General features: G+C 43.7%; 1 protein-coding gene across 2 annotated transcripts in view; it reads left to right on the forward strand.

The window, feature by feature from the left end:
* Nucleotides 1–18,167, forward strand: part of pdzd8 (PDZ domain containing 8) — a 142,960-nt gene that overhangs the window by 36,115 nt on the left and 88,678 nt on the right. The gene's annotated exons all lie outside the window — the stretch shown is intronic.

Raw genomic sequence — 18,167 nt, forward strand, 5'->3', positions numbered from 1 at the left:
TTCACCAAGGCCTCCATCGGCATATGGGTGAGTAGATAATGGCTGAATTTTCATTTTTGGGTGCACTATCCCTTTAACAACAGAAGGTCACACAGACTCGTACACCAGTAAATATGGGGACAGAAGACGGACTTCCAAATATAACAACACGGAGGTCCAAAGCCGCATGAATGTACAGCTGCGTTACAGTGTGCTTTAACTAGTCTGTGGAAAACCGGCAGGAGGCTGTAAATTGCCATCCTTCGGGATGCCCAGCTGACGGCCCACGTCACCGGGCTGCAGAGTGCAGCCCCACACAGAGCGCAGAGGAGGAGAAGAAGCCACAAGCTGTGGCCTCAGTTAAAGCAGGACCGAGAGCAGGACAACCTGTTAACATAAAGTTAACAGAACTAGCAAAAGTAGAAATAAAAAAACAGAGCGAGCTTACCGGAGCAAAGGGAGCTTAACGCACAGCTCAAACCCAGTCACCGTCTCGCAGTGAGGAAGAGCAGACACCATGCATTTCAAAGTCCCCTCTGAAGCTGCACACAACAGGAACGGCCAACGCCGCTGTAAAGCGAAGAGGTACGGCAGCTGTGACACCATAATACGCTTTAACAGTACACAAACATTGCAGCACCCATGCCTACCTTATGAGTCCCAAGTTAGAGTACAGAAACTGGAGCACGCCACACACAAAGCACGCAAACCGGAGCACGCCACACACAGCCCTCGCCAGGTAAACGCCAGGTAGAAGTGAGCGTGCCTGTGAGGGGAAGACCAAATAACGCAGATGCCACCACTGCACAATTAGGCTCCGACAGCTGGAAATTAGGCCCAGCTGATGCCAATTAAGGGCGGAGGTGTAGCAGCGCTCACCCTGCCACACATGGAATGTTGGAAGAGAAAAGCACTGTAGTAAAGTAACGTTAATGCGTTAATGGGATAACCTGGTTTACGGTAGCTAGCTAGATGTAAAGTTAACGCTAGCTGGCTAGTGCAGTTAATAACACAATCTCGGTAAAATAACGTTAGGTGAGAAAAGGGATTCATTATAGGAATGATTTTGATAACCAACTTGCTCAACTAGCTACCCATCAATTGTGTGTGTGTGTCACCATCTTACCCAAACATTGGAGTCTCCACTCCCAAATAATGCAGCGCATCTATGCCAGTGAATTGACCATGGCGGATAAATGATTCAGTTGAATTCGACTCCCAAGACGATCCTCACCCAGCTGTCAATTTGATTGAGACTGGCCAATAGGAACATGGCCTCGCCCATGACATTATTGTCACAGCGAAAGCAAAATCCTGACACAAGAGCAATGACTTTGGTTGATAATGGTTTTGAGAGAGAGAGAGAGAGAGAGAGAGAGAGAGAGAGAGAGAGAGATAGAGAGAAATGTTTTGAGAGAAACATTTTTTTTTGGAGAGAAAATGTTTTCACACTGATAGCAAAAAAAAATAATATTTGAGAGTAAAAAATACTTTTGAGAGAGAGTTTTTTTTCTCGGAAATCATTTTTTAAATCTCAGATTATTTTTTTTATATTCTATGACAAAATACTTTCTCTCAAACCTTTTTTTAGTCTCAAATATTATTTTTTGCTATCAGGGTGAAAACTTTTTCTCTCAAATATTATTTTTTCTCTCAAACATTTTTTTTTCTCTCATATCATTTATTTTCTCGCGTGTAATAAAGACACAAATCTAACTCCATATGTATTGTGTATACAACAGAATGCAGTAATCAGGGTTCAAGTCCTGAAGGTGCAGACCCCTATTGAGTTTGTGCTGGTTTGTGAAACATGATACTTTACTAATAACTGGAAATGATGTGCAGATGCTTCTCAGGAAATATTAATTGATTCGGCTACATGGTGGTGTTGTAATTAATGTGCCAAAACGCAATTTTGAAAAGGCCACGCCCTTTTGACTTGAAATTTGCCACACATATCCAGCTTAGTGTGCTCTACAAAAAGGCCTCTTGGACAATTAAGCCCACTGTGATGGATTCTTAGATAGTTTGTTTTATGTTCAATTCAATTTTATTTATAAATCCCAATATCACAAATCACAGTTTATCATAAATAATACATTTAAAGTAATCCATATCACAAAGTGATACATAAAAAGAGGGAAAGATGGAGAGGGAAATTGAGATGGAGAGAGACCTACGGAGACAGAGAGAGAAGCAGGGCAAGCAGTAATGACAATAGCTACAATATCATTAATTTTAGTAATAATATTATTATGATGTTGATTGATTTTTCGGTGGAGCAGGTTTAGCGTTAGCTTGGCTGTCAGTGGCTTATGCTACATCCAAATGATGGCGTGTGAGGTGAGCCCTCATGTTCATAGTATTCCCAGAGTATTTTATTCTCATATGACACTGCCTGCAAATTGCATGCGTCATATCCAAGTCCTCCTTTCCATCCAAAATGAGTCCAGATATTTGATTTAAACACAGACGCCGCATTTCTGATTTCTTTCTCTGGTGCCTCCATCTTTGTTTTGATGAACTTCCTGCCAAACATCTCTGAAACCTTTGCTGACCTCACCAGGAAAAAACTATCAGCACCAGCTAATGTACCGAAAATAAAATAAAATGTTTATAAAATGTTTATTTGCAAAAATAAAATGTTTATTTGCAAAAATGAATAATGTATATAATAGCAGATTGATACTTGGTGTATGTATCAATACAATTTCGCCACACAAAATATTGCGATACTATGCTATATTAATTTTTTGCCCCCACCCCTAATATTACTAAAAATTAAACCTATACAATTTCAACAAATATCTAATGGAGCCAGACATTAGACATAAAGGAAACACAGAATATAAATGTAATCTGGATTTTGACTGTTTCCTCATCTCAGCTGCCATTATATGGTGTCTTTAAACCCTACAACATCTACGAAGCCCAACATGTTGGGCAGACCACACTTTTACTTACTAGGCTGTCCTTTCTTTGTCCAAAGCTGGCATGTTTAAATTTTGATTGGTCACAGAGTTAAATCAGTGAGCTTAGGTGCCTGGCTTTTATTGCCTTGGAGAGACATACAAGTTATATTTGCTTTGTTGTATGTATGTCTGTGTGTGCTCTGAACCATGGTTGGGTGTGTATAATAGACTGCAGGATGATCAGATCAGGCTCATCCATTAATTATTCATGTCCTGCCCATTATAATCTGTCTCTCTTTCATCACCTTCTTCTGTATTGGTAAGTTCACTCTTTTCACATTGCCTGCTGATTTGAGTGTTTAATTAGATCAAATCATACGCTTGCAGTATAAGTGCTTGTTAGACAGCTACTGTCAAAATATCAGTTGTAGTGTGCTGTAAATGTCCAGCAGAGGGAAGCATTCACCCATTTAGTCTTATTGTGAGAAGCCGACATCATGTCTCTGAAGATGATCATGCTGGTATCACACTGTCCCTGAACTAAAGCAGAGTTTCTTCAGAAGTACACTGTATTTCAGACTGATTTCAGAATTCAAGAATTCTGTGTCATCAGCGTCAGAGGCATTGACTTTCCAGCACAGCAGGGGGCAACAGTAGCCAAAAAATACATTCTTGTGATCTTCTTTTCTTTCCAGTATCGCAACACACAATCAGGTACTGTCTACTATTTCAATTTCAGCTTTATCCTTTGCAATTCTAGCATGAATACAGCTTTTAATTAATGACAGACTGCTGACAATATAAGAGAGCAAGAGAAAATACTGATCAAGAGCTAAAATGTTCAGCTAATGAGTCAATTCATCAATTGGTCAATCAACCAAAAAATTATCTGCAACAGTTTTCATAATCTTGTGACTCATTCTTTAAACAAATGCCAAAATCTCATTCTGTCTCCTCAGATGTAAAGATCCAATTGATGAACGAATTGAATATTTTGTAAGCTGGATACATTTTAAAGGCTTGGCAGAATTTGTAACATGTGTAATAGGGGTGTAACGATACATCGATCCACATTGATACATCGATTCATTGATTAACGATCCGATTACATCGATGCAAAATGAAAACATCGATCCATTTCGTCATCTTAAAGATACACCTTTATTTTGAAATTCACTTAAACATGAGAAATGTGAGACTTTAGTGAACAGGTCTGTTTTTATTATTTTTTGTTACAGAAGAATACTGTTTTTCATTTAAATGCCTGATACCTGGAAGAGCTCAGAAATAAAATGGTCAAATCATATTCTAGTTGTTTTTGTGAGTTGATGTAAATGATTGTGTTAGATGTGCATATGATATCACGTCATATCGATCGCAGGCTCCTGAATTGAATCGAATCAAAATCATATTGTGACAGACTTTGTGATATTGGCAAACATTAACGATGGCAAACGAATCGATATAATATCGTATCGTGATGCAGCTGGTGATTTACACCCCTAATGTGTAACATTCTTTAAAGAAAACATGAGTGACCAGGCAGATGGACACTGACACAAACACTAAAAGGAATCATGTTGTTTATGTGTTTCTTTTAATGACAGCAGTCAATACAACTGAACAATTATTTGAACTGTGTATTGAACTAAATATTGGAACATTTCTTCTTCACCATCTTCACAACCCTGGGAGTGTGTAAAAAAAAAACACAGATATTTTTGTCTGCTTTTCAGGTGGTTGACGCAACATATTTTCCGACGCACGCTCTCTGTCAGCTGGTGGGAATGTGCTCACCTGTGTGTGTGCGCATGTGTCTGTGTGTGTCTGTGTGTCTCTGTGTGTCTGTGTCCCTAATATAATGGTAGGGGAAACACTGCCTTAGTTCTTAATACAGTATGTTGCCCCCTTAAGCATCAGTGCCACTGTAGACATAGGTACTGAAAACATCTGTGATCCACCTCCATGCTTCACAGAAGGGATGGTGTCCAGTTTTTGTGAAAAACTGCATCAAGTTGGTAATACTGGATTTTCGCCACTTGGGGGTGCAGTTGACTCATTTAAAATAAAAAACAACCATATGACAACAGAGTGACACTAACACGTTGTTTCTTTTATTCCTTACAGATAAATTTTGCAGCTTACTCAATCAGTGCAAACAAGGGTTGCCTCCTTCGTCTGGCTCAAAGCCAAAGTGTTGCCATAGTGGCGCATTCTTTGATTTCTTCGAGACTAAATTGTCCGCCATTATTGACTCCCCAGGCTACATTAGAGGCCTCGGCACAGGTGCACTCGCACCCCTTAACTCAGTCCCCGCCCCACCCCCTCTCTCTCCTGCTCGCTGTGCACTTGGCAAAGAGGCAGACACAGGTCCTCACAGACTCGGAGTGGACTCCGCGAGGAATGTCCGCAGTCATTCAGGCTTCCATAGTTGAGCGCACTTCCGCGTTGTAGTTTCCTGTAAAAATGTCCGCGAAAAATCCCCGTGATGTGAAAAATACATGCCTAGCAGACTTTTGTGTGACACTGGTGTGCGGAGCGGAGTCCGCGTGGCCGTGCTCTGTGCGCACAGGGTTTGCGGACGTCTGCTTTTACCAGGCGGACCTCCACGGAGTCCCCTCCACATACGTTCCGCCCGAGTATGCGGTCCGGTCGGTCTCAAAAAAAAAAAAAAAAAAGGTCCAAGACGGAGTGCTGAACCGAATTGGTATTACCGAGAACCGACCCAACCCTAACCACTTTCCTGCAGAGAGGCCTGTATTCCAGCTGAAGTTGTTATGAGTTTTTCTTTGCATCCTGAACAATTAATGATTGGCATTTTTAAATCTTTGGAAATCTTTTATATGTTTTTCTTGATTGTAAAGTTCAACTGCCTTTTCTTGCAGGTCCTTTGAGAGTTTTTTTTCTTTCCCCATTGCTCAGTATCCAGCAAAGTCAGTGCAGCCCTGGATGAGATGTGCAGGGGTCTCTCAACAGCTAAAAAAACCCCCTCTTTGACTAGTCTTTTGACTATTCATCAGTCAGTGGAAATCAAATTCATCAACCCACTAAGGGCTGCATTCAAAATCACACAGAAAATCAAAGTAAATTAAAGCTGCAAGCAGTGATGATCAGGCCCTCGCACCTTTGTGCAACTCAGCGGTGCTAGCAGGACGCCGGCTGACATGGCTGTCCTTTTCTGTGAAAGTCAAACACTGCATGCAGGAGTGAGATGGTGTTTTCTACATCAAGTGTGGGTGCTGTGAAGACCTGACAAATGTCATTAACTTCAATACCATTCCTTTTGTGCCTCCTGTGTTCATAAAGGTCTATACCTGTCATAAGAATAGGATAACAATGTGTTAATTTAAAAACATACTTACAATACATAGAAACTGCTGATGAAAACTTTATGGCACACTTTGTAATATCAGCAAATTGCTGTCCAAAAAAATCAATATATTTTAATGAAACTTGTGATTTCCATCCCTCATAATTTCACATATGTCTACAAATTTTTATTTGATTGATCATATTAACTTTGTAACACTTTACCTTTTCTCAAGTAAGCGTTAACTATACAAGGGGTGCTCTTTTCAGGAAAATAGAAAACTTTTGAGAAAAATAAAAAAATGTTTATCCCCCCCCCCCCCCCCCCCAAAAAAACAACAACAGATATTAAGGAATAAAGATATATGAAACTCTCAACAGAGTGTATAAATTCAAATAACACACGTTTAATTAATTCCTCCCCCCAGCGCCTATACGCACGTCATGTGTAGGTTTAAATGAATAAAAAAAAAAGGTCACATCACAAAACCAATCTTAGTCTTTGCAATCCCCAAAATAAACTCACAGTCCCAACTAATGAAAAATACAATACTGTCCATTTTCAATAACTTTTAAATGTCTTTTGATTATTTTTGAGTCCGTGACGCACGCAAACGAAACAGTCAATCACCCAGGTGTGTCGAACAAAAATAGCGCAGATCCACACAGCAAAAACCGGTGAAAAAACAAAAATATGCGATCGATCGCTGTACCTCTGGTATACCAGGAAAAATATATAAAAGAAATGATCTCACCCAGGGGCCGCGCAGTCAATCAGGGAAAGTAATCCATTGGTCGATCCATCCATCCTCTGAGGTCGAGATGTCCAGCAGGGATACCGTGAAAGGTCGGGTCTTTAAGGTAACCACTGATGGGTTTCTTTTTAATGGTCTTTTTAATTTACTTAATGTCCACAGCTCATTACTTTTACTTTATATTCAGGTCCTAACGTTTAGGTCCGCCAGCTCTATTGTTCCTTTTCCCGGTCCCTTCTTCTCCGCCTCTTTTTTTTCGTCTTCTCCGCCTCTTCCTCCCTAAATAATCTCGTCCATTTTTGTAAATTATCATTTTACACATACAGAAATTTACACCCACGACAGCGGATACCCCATCTTACCCTTATACATGTACAGGGAATTATTTATTTATTTTTTACATAATTGAAGAAACCTGTTGTTTCCCAGAGATCTCCATATCTTAAATTGCATTTAATTAATGATTAGGTGAATCTGTCACAACTTTAAGCTGTAATGACAACTTCCTGAAACCTTGCTCCACTAAAGATAATTTTCAAGGCTTTGCTGTGTTTTTTTTATGATCGACTTTTGTTGTTGTTTCTGTCTTTCTCAACAGGCATGTTGTGTTCTTATGCTTTGTGAAATGTCTAAAGTTATGATGTGAAAATGCACACTCCAGATATATCAAACATGCAAATCATACAAGTCAGTGCATCGTACCCATTAACAGAGCCACACTGCCCTCCACTGGACATGAAATGTCCAGAGATCAGAGAATGCCTTTTGCTGCCACACACACAGTACTAAATATGGACATGTTCAATTTCTTGCTGTAAGTAGGTGGTGCTAAATGAAAAATTAAATATTGACATTTATATGGCTGTAGTCTCCTAGTCGACCAGTCGATTATTTGGTCAACATGCTCTTGTCCGACCAAATTCTCATTGGTCGAATAATCAGCGTGTTACTTACATAACGAGAAAAGTGCTACGTCAATAGCTTTCCAGGATTAATCTGTTATTTCCTGCGGCGGGGTTGACAGGCTAAGGTACCTGTGAAAACACCCCCTTTGTTGACAAAAAGTTGAACTTGCCCACCCTACGCTCAGCGTTGCGGTGACGCAGACCTCCTGTCAGTCTCTGTATACTGACACCGTTTCCCTCAGTGTAGACGAAGCTTGTATTTACTTGTATTTCATAGATCAGAAACGCTAAATTGTGTAGACAGTAAAGCCTCCACTAAAATAGCATTTTAAGTCTTGTGTGTGATCTTTAGCCTGGCTTCATATGAGCAGAGGAAGTCTCTGCTCGTCGCTAGGCTAATGTATATAATGTAAAATGTCATAGGCTGGCGCTAATAACGTTAGCGTGTTGTATTTGCTTGGAAAACGTGTTTAGTACAGGACAGTTGTTTTGTCAGTGAACTTTGTGAGTTGTCATGGAGCCAAACTGTGTGCCGTTACCTTTGTTAAGTGTTGCCATTGCCCCTAGTTTTAGATGAGAAGAGGAAAAAATCACTAAACGCTAGGCTAATTTATACAATGTAAAATGCCATAGACTTGTGCTAATAACATTAGCATGTTGTATTGGTGAGGGAAATGTGTCCAGATAAAGACAAGTGTTTGTCAATTCTGCGACTTATAGTGAGACTGATTTGTGTACTTGTGTTTGAAATTGTCTCTATCAAGCCATATTTAATGTGTGTATTGAATCAACTAAATTTTACAGCACTTAACACAGTCCTCCACCGCCGACTAGCGTTTTGGAGGTGTAACTGCAGAGTGACAGACACACCACGCAGAAGTAAAAATAACGTGCAGAAGTAAAAATAACGTGCAGATTTTTTTTCCCCACGACTAATTGATTAGTTGAAGATTATGTATGACTTTAGTCGGCCAAGATTTTCTTTGGTTGACTACATCCCTAGACATTTATGTCTCTTTAGGCTTCACCACTAATGCAGCATGTGAAGTGAGGCAGATTGGACACTGCAAAGTCAAGTTACAACAGCTTCCTGTGTGATTTTGGAGACATTGAAATGCGCCTGCCCACGACAGCCACGCATTTGACATATTCAAAAGCTTCGAATATCCATCCATCCATCCATCCATTTTCATCCACCAGGTCGTGGGTGCAGCCGGCCGGGTAAAGCACCCCAGATATCCCTCTCTCCGGCAACGCTTTCCAGCTCCCCAGGCCAGACGAGATATGTAATCCCTCCAGCGTGTTCTGGGTCTGCCCCGGGGCCTCCTACCAGTGGGTGCCCGGGACACCTCCAGCGGGAGGCGCCCAGGAGGCATCCTAATCAGATGCCCGAACCACCTCAACTGACCCCTTTCGACGCAAAGGAGCAGCGGCTCTACCCCGAGCTCCCTCCGGATGTTCGAGCTCCTCACCCTATCTCTAAGGCTGAGCCCATCCACCCCACAGAGGAACCCCATTTCCACTGCTTGTATTCCCAATCTCATTCTTTTGGTCACTACTCAGAGTTGATGACCATAGGCCAACACCCACCGAGAACGTGTTCGACTTTACACCAAGTATGCGGCCACAGCTCTCACTTTGGACATACAGGGACTGGATGCCTCGTAGCAGCGAGCCTGGCACCCCGTACTCCTGTAGTACCTCCCACAAGACCCCCTGAAGGACGCGGCTGTAAGCCTTCTCCAGGTCCACAAAGCACATGTAGACTGGATGGGCAAACTCCCACAACTCATCCAGCAGCCTCGCACGGGTAAAGAGCTGGTCCACTGTTCCACGGCTAGGATGGAATCCGCATTGCTCCTCCTGAATCTGATGTTCAGCAATCGGTCGGAGCCTCCTTTCCAGCACCCTGGAGTAAACTTTACCTGGGAGGCTGAGCAGTGTGATACCCCGATAGTTGGAGCACACCCTCCAGTCCCCTTTTTGAAAATGGGGACCACCACCCCGGTCTGCCACTCTGCAGGCACCATACCCGACCTCCATGTGACACTGAAAAGGCGTGTCAGCCAAGACAGCCCAACAGTGCCCAGAGCCTTCAGCATCTCAGGGCCAATCTCATCCACACCCAGCACCTTGCCGAAAGGCCTCCTTCTTCACCCTGACAGCCTCCCTCTTCGGTTGCCGCCCCGACAGGCACCGCCAACCTTCTGACCACAGCTCCTAGCAGCCACCTCCACAATGGAGGCTTTAAACATGGAACACTCAGACTCCATGTCCCCAACCTCCCCCGGGATGCACGAGAAATTCTCCTGGAGTTGGGAGTTGAAGACTCCATGGACAGGGTCCTCAGCCAGACGTTCCCAGTTCACCCTCACTACACATTTGGGTTTACCAGATCTATCCGGCAGCCTCCCCCGCCATCTGATCCAACTCAGCACCAGGTGGTGATCAGTTGACAGCTCTGCTCCTCTCTTCACACGAGTGTCCAAAACACACGGCCGCAGATGTGCTGATACTACCATAAGATCGATCATTGATCTTTGGCCTAGGGTTTACAGGGTACCAAGTACACTTATGAACCTCCTTTGGCTCGAACATGGTGTTCGTTATGGCCAGTCCATGACTCACACAGAAGTGCACAAGCACAAACAGCAGTCAGAGACCTTCTCTTTGCGACCTGCAGTCGCATTGAGACGACCCTCTCGTTCTCCGGGGAGAACCCCAACACAGCGGCACTCAGCCGGGGGCTTGTGAGTATCCCCACACCTGCCCGGCACCTCTCACCCTGAGCAATTCCAGAAAAAGCGAGAGTCCAGCCCTTCTCCAGAAATTTGGTTCCAGAACCGGTGCTGTGCATGTAGGTGAGCCTAATTATATCTAGTCGGTACTGCTCCACCTCCCACACCAGCTCCAGCTCCTTCCCTACCAGAGAGGTGACATTCCACGTTCCAAAAGCCAGTCCACGACACCAGGGATCCGCACGTCAGGGGCCCCGCCCATGCCTGCTGCATGGCACACAATGCACCTGACCCCGATTTCTGTCCCTGCGGGTGGTGGGCCCAAAGGGCGACGGCTCCATGTTGTCTTTTCAGGCTGAGCCCGACCAGGCCCCATGGCCTAAGGCCCGGCCACCAGATGCTACCGGGCGAGGTACTCTGCTCCCGAAAGGTCAGTTTCATTAAGGTCTTTGAATGTGAGACCTTGAAAGACCTTGAAGCTTCGAAGAACTTTCCATAATTAAGGCTTTTTGATGGGATACACCAACTTTGAAATTGATCTGGTGAAATATCTTGGAGTTTGTTAAAATAGGCCCCCTGGAAATGGCCAGAAATGCACAAAAGTATGTTCAAAAGCCAAGAGGCTTTTTTGTTCATCTTGGGCTGTTACATATGCCTACCAATTTTCATATCTCTAGGAAAAATGTACTGCGGGGGCTACTCGGTTGAAATTTTGTAGGGGGCGCTACTGAGTCATACTCCTACTGTTATTATACACATATGATTACTGTCACATATGTATACTATCAGATATTAATATATTTCAACATGTTGTACCACGATAGCCAGAATCATAATTATAATATTATTACTTTCATTAATGTTGTTGTAAGCTATTATCGTTACCGTCTGTCCTACATCTCTCTCTGTCTCTCTCTCTGTCTCGCTTTCTGTCTCATTGTGTCATACGGATTACTGTTAATTTATTATGTTGATCTGTTCTGTATGACATCTATTGCACGTCTGTCCGTCCTGGAAGAGGGATCCCTCCTCAGTTGTTCTTTCTAAAGGTTTCTTCCGTTTTTTTCCCCCATCAAAGGTTTTTTTTCGGGAGTTTTTCTTTATCCGCTGCAAGGGTCCTAAGGACAGAAGGATGTCGTATGCTGTGAAGCCCTATGAGGCAAATTGTGATTTGTGATATTGGGCTTTATAAATAAAATTGATTGATTGATTGAGTTGCCTTGGCACATCAAAGCAAAAATTGTATCAGACGACACAATTTAGGACTTCTGATTTGTGTGGCAAGTTTTGTGAGTTTTCAAGCATCCCTTGCCCCTTAAAAACAACTTCTGTTTTATAGTGAATAGGGTGTCACTATGGCGACAGCGTTTCATTAAAACTCAAAAGCTTCATTTATGAGTATCATCAAGGTCTTAAGACTTTTTATCAGCATATAGGTGGGTGTGATTGGAGTTCCTCTGTGGATGTTTTCAGGGCTGGACTTTCATCATATGTGTGAAATTTTGAAAGTATATGCAGACGTGGAGTCAAGTTGCAGCAACTTTTGTCATTATTTCGAAGCATCAAAATTCGCCACTACGCCATGGCAAAGCTCTTCAACGAAAACTCACAGTTTTCACAGTAAAGCATCATCAATGTCTTAAATAGATTATTCCCAACTTTTGACAGACCCTGTCCCGTCTGCAGTTGGTGCTTGGGCCCTAAAAATTGAAATCATAGGCAGATTCAACTTGGTGAATTTTATCGCAGCAACTCATAATGTGACTCAGTCTTGTGTATGCCCCCTGTTGGCCCATATGCTCCTGATGAGTCAGCAGTTGATGTCCTGGGGGATCTCCTCCCAGACCTTGATCAGGGCATCAGGGAGCTCCTGAACAGTCTGTGGCAGTACAGATGCACAGATACATAACGTCCCATAGGTGCTCAGTTGGATTTAGCTCAGTGGCATCAATGCATTTTTCATCCAGGAACTGTCTACACATTCTGGCCACATGAGGCCAGGCATTGTTCTGCACCAGGAGGAACCCAGGGCCCTCTGCACCAGTGTTAGGTCTGACAATCGGGATGAAATCCCGGTACCTAACAGCAGTCAGGGTACTGTTGGCTATGACATGGATGTCTGTGCGACCCCCCCAGGATAAGCCTTCTCAGATCATCACTGACCCACCACCAAACTGAATGATGTTACAGCCAGCGTAACGTTCACCACGGTGTCTCCAAACTCTTTTTCAGGCCTGTTATGTGTGCTCAGTGTGAACTTGCTCTCATCTTTGAAAAGAAGGGGGCACCAATGGATGGACCTGCCAATTCTGGTGTTTCTGGTGAATAGTGAATTCCTGGTCAGGCCCTCATGCCAGCCTCATGGAGTCTGTTTCTGACAGTTTGGTCAGAAACATGCACACCAGTAGCCTGCTGGAGGGCATTTTGTAGGGCTCTGGTAGGGCTCCTCCTGTTCCTCCTTGCACAAAGGAGCAGATACCAGTTCTGCTGCTGGTTTGATGCCGTTTTATGGCCCTGTCCACCTCTCCTCGTGTAACGGATGGTCCCCTGGTGTTTCCTCCATGCTCTTGAGACTGTGCTGGGAGACTAGAGTGCGGTACGGGCCGCATATTTCTGTCCAAACCCAACCGAGCCCGAGAGAGAAATACCCGAACCTAGCCGAACCCGACAGTCTTTCTGTTTTGTTATGTCCGAAACCGAACCGAGCCCGACATTATTTAATTACTAAAGTACTGAGTTTGTGTCACACAGTTGTTATGGTTACAGGCTATTTATCCAGTTACAACTTGTAAATGACCGTAAAAAGGCATTGATTTGTGCTATTCTGTTAGTAGATTGTTTAAGCACACACACAATACGCAGTGTCATCAGCAGTTAAAAATATAATAGCCGTTCTCCCTCGAGCAGCTGAGTGTGTGGGAGCCCGGTGGACGTTTGTGAGCTTGGCTAGAGGGTGTTGAAGTGTGCACAGCCCAGGTCTGTGCTCTGGCCCGTCAGGAGAACCACGAACTGACCGAACTGCTACTGCTACAGAATTACTGGCGCTGTCTCTGGAGTTTCAGAGATGAACAGCAGAAACAGCCAATGTGTGTGTGTGTGTGTTCTGTTCAGGTGTTGTCATGTAAATAACAGTTCCCAAGCAATAAACAGGACAGACAATAGGATTTTATTTATTTTTACACTACATTTTCACTGAAAGCTGACTGAATCCGCCTGAGCCCGAATACAATTTATACATTTTTGACCGAACCCGGCCCGACCCGTCGGGTACCATCGGGACCCGTCGGGCTCGGATTGGTTCGCCACACTCTATGGGAGACACTGCAAATCTTTTTTTTGACCGCACGTATGGATAGAGAAACTGCACTACCTGTGCAACCTGATTGGGTTGCAGGTACCCCCTTATGCTACCAGTAGTGACAAGAACACTAGCAGCACAGAAAACTAGAGAAGAATCAGTCAGGAAGGCTAAGGAGAGGGCAACTGTCTATAGCCACCACATGTAAAACCATTCCCTTTTTGGGGGTTGTATTGCTTTGCCTCACCATTGCGCCCGTTGTCACTTTTATTTGCACCAAAGCAGGTGATACTGATTAACAGTCACTTATGCCTCCTAATTGGACAGATTGATATCCTTGAGGTTTAACGGACCTGATGTTATACTGAGACCATTAAGTGTTCCCTTCATTTTTTGAGTAGTGTATGGTAAGCAGTAGGGATGTCTCGATCCGATATTCGGATCGGTATCAGCCGCCGATATTAGCAAAAAACGGGCATCAGCATCGGATCGGACTGCATGGAAAAATGCCGATCCATGAACTCCAGTTTTTCATGGATTATGTGGCCAGCCCAGCACTCCGCGATTCTAGCAGTCCATTCCAGTGATCCGCTCCAGCTCTTACTATCAATCCACCAGGCCAGCATGCAGACGGCAGATACACAGAGGGTAGGAAGAGTAGCGGTCAATTTAGTTAACTGACTATTTGTTTTCTGCTCTGGTTTTTTGAGAGTGATATTTTTGTTTGGTTTACACTCTTACTGTTTAAGAGCACTGATGGCATTGTTTTGGGCACAATTAGTGAAATTGGAGCCATGGATGGAGTATAAAAACACTACTAAAATAACTGAAAAGGAAAGGCTGCATTGTTTGTTAAATGCCAACAATGTCTTTTGGTGTTAACCTTTTTTTATTTATTAGTGGGCCAAAGCACAAGTGTGTGGAGTCTTGCTGCTATTTTAATTTCATTGTTAGACATTTTAAAGATTTCTTGTGTTGATTCATTTTCTATTTATTAAGGGGCCAAAGCAGCCAAAGCAAACCAGCTATATTTTTTATGTAATGTTAATGTTCAAGTTTAAAGTTTGTTTATTTAACCCTGTTAACAATAAACAGGTCAGTTTCTCATACCGACTGTTGTGGATCATTCTAACTAACCTGATTAAGTAGTTGTTCTTTGCTTGATCAAACCTTTTCTAACATGACTGACAACAAAATAAGTGAATATGTATAATATGTGCTTGGATCGGATCGGTATCGGTATCGGCCAAAACTCAAGGCTGTAATATCGGTATCGGATCGGAAGTGAAAATGCTGGATCGGGACATCCCTATTAAGCAGGACTGCCAACTCTCACGCATTGACCTTGAGTCTCACACTATTGACACTTTTCAAATGTTCTTCAGCCATACGTCCATTTTTTTCCTCACAGTGATAAACACATTTATAGCTGATGTCACGGTGCAAGGACACAGACAGGCTAGACAGAAAAACAGAGCAGCACAGGGCAACAACAGCACCATGTAAAACCTGTCAAGCCAGCAGCTGTTTGGGTTTTTCAGAATCAGAATCAGAATCAGAATCAGAAATACTTTATTGATCCCCGAGGGGAAATTGTTTATGTTACAGGTGCTCCTTGCAAGAGAGGAAAGATACGTGAAAATATAAGAAATTTAAACAATAGTATTAACAAATATAGAGTTAAATAAACAGGAATTATTAACAAACATAAACTTAAATAAATATATATATACATATATATATTGTAAACTGAACAAGATTATTTACACAAACAAAATATACACAGTCAGGGTGAATGGGGGTATTGCACAAGTTAGATTAAATTATTACAGTGGGTGAAATAGTCACAGGGCCACTCAGAGGGAGGAGTTGTACAGTTTGATGGCCACAGGCAGGAATGATTTCCTGTGGCGCTCAGTGGTACATCTTGGTGGTATGAGTCTCCCACTGAAAGTACTCCTGTGCCTGACCAGCACATGGTGGAGTGGGTGTGAGACATTGTCCAAGATAGTTCGTAGCTTAGACAGCATCCTCCTCTCTGACACCACCATCAGAGAGTCACACTCCATTCCCACGACGTCACTGGCCTTGCGGATCAGTTTGTTGAGTCTGTTGGCGTCCGCCACCCTCAGCTTGCTGCCCCAGCACACAACAGCACAGAGGATAGCACTGGCCACCACAGACTCATAGAAAATCCTGAGCATAGTCCGGCAGATGTTGAAGGACCTCAGTCGCCTCAGAAAATAGAGACGGCTCTGGCCCTTCCTATAGAGAGTGTTAGTGTTCTTAACCCAGTCCAGTTTATTGTCAATGTGTACCCCCAGGTACTTATAGTCCTCTACAATGTCCACACTGACCTGGATGGAAACAGGGGTCACCGGTGTCTTGGTCCTCCTCAGATCCACTGCCAGTTCCTTTGTCTTTGCCACGTTGAGCTGCAGATGGTTCTGCTCACACCATGTGACAAAGTTATCCACAACAGCCCTGTACTCATCCTCATCACCCTCTGCTACAGCAGAGTCATCAGAAAACTTCTGAAGATGGCAGGTCTCAGTGCAATAGCTGAAGTCCGTGGTGTAGAGGGTGAAGAGGAAGGGAGAGAGGACAGTCCCCTGCGGGGCCCCAGTATTGCTGACCACTCTGTCTGACACACAGCGTTGCAAGCGCACATACTGTGGTCTGCTAGTCAAGTAGTCTACAATCCAGGACACCAGGGGGGCATCCACCTGCATTGCTGTCAGCTTGTCACCCAGTAGAGCTGGACGTATGGTGTTGAACGCACTAGAGAAGTAAAAAAACATGACCCTCACAGTGCTCGCTGGCTTATCCAAATGGGCATAGACACGGTTGAGCAGGTAGATGATGGCGTCCTCAACTCCAAGTCGGGCCTGATAGGCGAACTGGAGGGGGTCCAAAAGTGGCTTGACCATGGGCTCCAAGACGAGTCTCTCCAGGGTCTTCATGATGTGGGAGGTCAATGCCACGGGTCTGTAGTCCTTGGAGCCACTGGGACGCGACGTCTTAGGCACAGGAACGAGGCAGGATGTCTTCCACAGTAAGGGGACCCTCTGGAGACTCAGGCTCATGTTGAAGACATGCTGAAGTACTCCACATAGCTGGGGGGCACAGGCTTTGAGCACCCTGGGGCTGACACCATCAGGGCCTGCAGCCCTATTTGAGTTGAGTCTCATCAGCTGTCTTCTCACATGGTCAGCAGTGAAGCACACTGTGGAGGTGATGACACGTGGGGGACGGGTGTAGTCCTCATGAGGAGGAGGAGGAGGAGGGGTCGGGGGGGTCAAGCAGGAGGGTGTTGAGGTGTGAGAGGGAGGAGCGGGAGAGGAGGGTGGAGTGGGTGATGTTTGACCAAGACAGACAGCAGAAGAGTCAGGGGGAGGATGGACAGGACCAGCAGTGTCAAATCTGTTAAAAAACAGATTCAGTTCATTGGCCCTGTCCACGCTGCCTTCAGCTCCTCTGTGGTTGTTGGTCCTGAAGCCAGTGATGGTCCTCATTCCACTCCAGACCTCTCTCATGTTGTTCTGCTGGAGTTTCCTCTCCAGCTTCCTCCTGTACCTCTCCTTAGCCTCCCTTATCTTCATCTTCAGCTCCCCCTGTATTGTTCTCACCTCCTCCCTGTTACCAGCTCTGAAGGCCCTCTTCTTTGCATTTAAAGGCCCTCTTCTTTGCATTTATGCATTTGATGCATGTCCATTTGTAGTTATGGGACCGGTGCTTGGAGTTGACGAAAAGTCTCAAGAGAGTATTCATTTATTACACAGCATATATTAAATAATTCTTGTTGAATCCATAATGTTGGCAATGATATGATGAAAAGCATTTACATATTAGGTTTGCTCACAATGGAACGACAAGGTATTACTGCACATTACTGTTCAGGGAAGGTCAGCTGATATGATACTGAATATATCATGAATAACAAAATGATGCAGCAGTCAATCTCTGTTGTGGTGGAAATGCAGAGAAACAAGGACAACTACACCAAATAGTGCAGTATAAAAGCTATGGTGCAGGTTAAAAAAGGGGGGCATGTAATTTTAAAAGACAGTAGACTATAGAGATAAACAAACATCAAATATTATTTACTGAAATTCAGCAGTCAGAAAACTCAATGCTAATGAGCTTTATCAGAACTGTGTGTGTGTCATATGATCAGATTTAATTAATGGTAACCAATGAACCCAAAAAGTGTCATCAGATTTCGATTCAAATATTGCTTAATCCTGCTGGGGCAAAGAAATATGTGACAT

This window comes from Epinephelus fuscoguttatus, linkage group LG16 (genome assembly GCF_011397635.1).
Source record: "Epinephelus fuscoguttatus linkage group LG16, E.fuscoguttatus.final_Chr_v1".
Classification (NCBI taxonomy): Eukaryota; Metazoa; Chordata; class Actinopteri; order Perciformes; family Serranidae; genus Epinephelus; species Epinephelus fuscoguttatus.